Genomic DNA, 4,408 nt, shown 5'->3' on the forward strand with positions numbered 1-4,408 from the left:
GAACAGATTAAGTGACTGTGAGACAGTGAACACGGCCGGGCAGTGAGTAAAGTGTCTGTCTGAGTGAACATAATACCATCATAGTGACATAGCCTCACGCTGAGATCAATCCGAGGCTCCCAGTGTCATAACAATAATTTATAATGTGATAGACAAACTGAGTAGACTACCAACAGTGATAACGGTGCCGCGGTCCCAGTGAACGGAACTCCACCTGATAGATAACGCCTGGACTTCCCCCGAGTGACGGTATTTTGTTTTCACTGCCCTAGGACTCCTGATCTCAGTGCTACTCACTTTACCTGATCTTGTCTCAAATAGTATCCTGCGCTATACTAAAACCCACAATCTAGACCTAAGGTTTATAATTGCTCAGGATAATTACTCTTGTGACATCTACCCGTTCCACTTGTAGAATTTAGCAATACACGTGTAAGAATTGTTGCCTTGAGTTTTTGTGTCCTGCGTCTCTCGTATTTGTCTAAGCTCCGGTCTGGAAAGAGAACCCAGCTACACACTAGGCGTTAGAGGGATGGGAAGCCGACCCTAAAACACCTAGCATTACTCTTACATTCTTCTCTAGGTCATCTTGTTTATCGGTTTCCTGACAAGACTCATTCCTAACCTTTTCCTTTAGCTCTCAGCCCCCATTGACCACTGACCATTAACCCACCTGTTATGCAGCGTCGTCTGGCCCCGACTCCTTGGGTTCGGATATGGTGCGGGCCTTAGGTTCTTTGTTCTCGAAGAGGCCAGAGTATGCAGACAAGGAGGGGAGGCTCAAACACCAACTAATCAAAGGCACACGTATACTTAACTCAGAACAAGAACAAGATTGATACACCGATATACACTACGGTCCGTGACCAAACCTAATCAGTACAATAAATTAACCACTACAGAGAAATATAGTACACACTTACATAGAATAATTCCACACTACAATACACATATAGAATTTACAATACACTGGATATGTCTCGCTAGAATATACACAGAGGTGACGACACAATAGAGCCTCTAGCACAGTCTATCTCGATATGCATACGTGCACGTGACAGGGACGCGAATATTCTCTCATTCCATAACACTTCCGCGTGACATAGACGCAACTTTATATCACCTACAACACATCCGTGTGACATGGACGAGATACAGGCTGTCTTATGTTACACTCGCGTGACATGGGACGTGGGAATGTACTGTATATCACTTATTTCATACTCGCGTGACATGGACGGGAGGCAACACTATTTCACAGTGTTCTCGCGTGACATGGACGCACGGAGTATTACCCTTAGCACACTCACTTGGCAGTGACGGGATATCACTACGGGGTACGTATTGCATACAACAACTTGGGGGACAGAGACACAACACTGATACGTCTATGGAGTTATCTGTGTATTGCAGAGGGGGGGGGGACACACACGTGAGGTGGCCGGGGCCTAACGCCGTTGTACCAATGTTAGCACTTAATATAAGTTCTTTTCTGGGTTCACAATTCACTGGATAGTGGGGGGGAGCCGAAATACCATCAGGGACACTAGGGGAATTTACTTCACACAAGGTCATACTCTATCACACAAGGGGGAACACTGACGGAAGATATAACAACAGTTTTGAAATAACGACATCCAGCAGCAGCACGACACCCCCAGGACGCGACAACGGAGGGTTAATCAGAGCGAACGGGACGTCCGTGCTATATGGGTGAGAGTCCCTAGTAGCTGCGCGCCCCTACTCCCGGGAACTGGCCTGACCTGAACACCTCAGCCTGTGCGCATTACCCACTTGCCATCCCGGCCTGCATTAGGATCGGGGTAGAGCTGAACCTTACGCTCCATACAGCGCCCCAGAGACGGCCTCCAGCCGCTCATACCAGAAGATGGCCTCCAGCCGCCCCCCCTTAGAGACAGCCTCCAGCCGTTTCCCCTTAGAGATGGCCTCTAGCTGTTCCCCCTTAGAGATGGCCTCCAGCCGCTCGTACCAGGAGACGGCCTCCAGCCGCTCTGCCCTATAGACAGCCTCCAGCTCCTCCACCTGGACCACCCACTCTACCTGCAGAGCCTGTGACGGCCTCCAGCTGCACACGGGGAAAGAAGGGTACATCTCCTTTCCACCTGCAGTAGTCACGGAGGGCACGACACCGACGACGACCTCCAGTCGCGCCCACAGATAGGAGACGGCCTCCAGCCACTCCACGCACACACGTCGCCCTTCATACGGGACTTAGGCAATGGCCTCCAGCCAGGAAGTTGGGCCCCAGCGACAGCCTCCTGCCCCACTGACAGAGTAGGGACGGCCTCCAGTCGCCCTTCTCCTGCTGCCCAAGGGACCTCGGCGACAGCCTCCAGCCGCACCAGGGAGGGAAGCTACCAAAGCCCCTCGACCCCTGTGACTTCACAGCACCCTTCCCCCTAGTTCCAGCTGCAGCAGAGTTGAGTGTGGCAGTCCCCAGACGGAGAGTTCCACGCTTGTGGACTGGTGGCGAGGTCCTGTGTTATCCCCAGGGCTATTCTCTCTGCAACCGGTGCCTGAGGAAGACCTGCCCCTGACACACCCCTCCCTGGGACGACGCTGCAGCCCTGCCCTGACGGCGGAGCACCAGGAAGGGGACCACAGCCTACGGGATCCTGATGGCACCCCCAGTACCCCAGGGTGAGGCCTCCCCAGCTCCTGGCCCAAACGACGCCGCTCTTCCACCAGGCACATACGGGAATGCCTGGAGAGGCTGTTTGGCCCGTGGCCTGTGGGCCAGACCCCTGTTCACCGCCCCCAGCACGAGAGGCCCCTCACCACGCCCAGCTGCAGTCCACGGAAGGAGACGACACCTGCCCTTGCCAAAGAATAAGTCCCCCAGTGTGTGTGTAAGTGACTTACAATGATGTACAGTGCCAAGCGGAAAACGTGAAAACTCCCATCCAGTGTAATAGTGGCAAGACATGCCTAACCTTCCCCCCCCCCCACTTGTTGTGATTGTGCCAACCTGTCGTGAACTTTAGTTCTCCCACGACCCCTCCTCCTCACAGTGATCAGATCCACACTCGGTAGGACTCCTAGAACGAGTGCATAACAGTGAATCAATGAACTCCCATAGAACCAGGAGCCACTAAAGTGAGAAACCGTGTACAGTGGAATATCCAGATCTAAACTCCCACCCCTAACCATACGGCACTGGAATAGAGACAGTGAACTGTTACTACACTCCCCCCCCTGATATAATAATACCTACTGTGCCTATCCCGTATCCTGCGAGATATGCTCAAACAGATCAGCAGTCCAAGGATTGATGTAACATAAATATTGTGAGATTGTCTGCCCGTTCCTGTAATTAAGAATTCATGAATATACGTGTAGATTGTTGCCCAAAGTTTTTATGCCCTGTTCCTCTTATGTTTGTGTCCTAGCCCCGGTCTAGAAGAGGACCCAACTATAAGCCAGGCATTTCTAGGACGGGAAGCCACCCTAAAAACACCTAGCATAACAGTAGCAAGATGAAACTGGTTCCATTTGAAAGCTGAAATCGCCAAGTTTTCTTCTGTTAATTTTGTTGTTTCTATCTTTTCAAATCCAGCAATGACGTTCACAAAGCAAGAGAAGTCGTTTTGTGTCCTAGAATTCGCTAAAACTGAGTCATGGACACGTGTTCAACGCAGATTTCGGACTGAATTTTCAAAGCAGCCATCAGATAGACGTTCCATTGTGAACTGGCACGCAAAGTTTAAGAAGGAGGAGTGTTTGTGTCCGGCAAAGAAAACAGGACGTCCCTCAAATTCAGATGAAACAGTTGAACAAGTTCGAAATGCCTTCCATCGGAGCCCCCACAAGTCAGTCAGAAGATCCAGTCGAGAATTTCAGTTCTCATCAACAACTGTTTGGCGCGTTGTAAGGAGACGCCTGCATATGACACCTTACAAGCTGCAGTTGGTCCAACAACTGAACACTGATAAACCAGCTCGCAAAGTCTTTTGTGTACAGTCGTCAGCATAAATTCTCTGCAAGCCTACTCGTGTGGTGTAAGTCCTTTTGTCTGGCAACAGTGTAAGGGGACTAGTTGCCACATAGACTTTTATACACTTTAAAGGCATGTTTTGAAGAAGTGGTACTAGAGACTGCTTAGAGTACAGTATTCTGTATACCGTATTTAATTAGTATAAAAAAGTGCACGAGTTGACAGAAGAATGGTATGGAACGATGTATGAGCGTAATACTCTGGTATTCCTCAATATAACCGTGTCTAAGTTCCCTTCCCCTCTCTACCCCTTACTCCTCCTGATGCCCCTCCCACCCCTCCCTCCTACCTCACACCCACTTTCATGCCTCTCCATTGTCTCCTGTCCCCATCCTCTCTACTTTCATTCATTTATCCACGGTATTAACTCAATTGGCTCATCATAATTCTCTC

The sequence above is a fragment of the Coenobita brevimanus genome, chromosome 20, assembly GCF_032717465.1.
Source record: "Coenobita brevimanus isolate Jiangsu-jjx chromosome 20, ASM3271746v2, whole genome shotgun sequence".
Classification (NCBI taxonomy): Eukaryota; Metazoa; Arthropoda; class Malacostraca; order Decapoda; family Coenobitidae; genus Coenobita; species Coenobita brevimanus.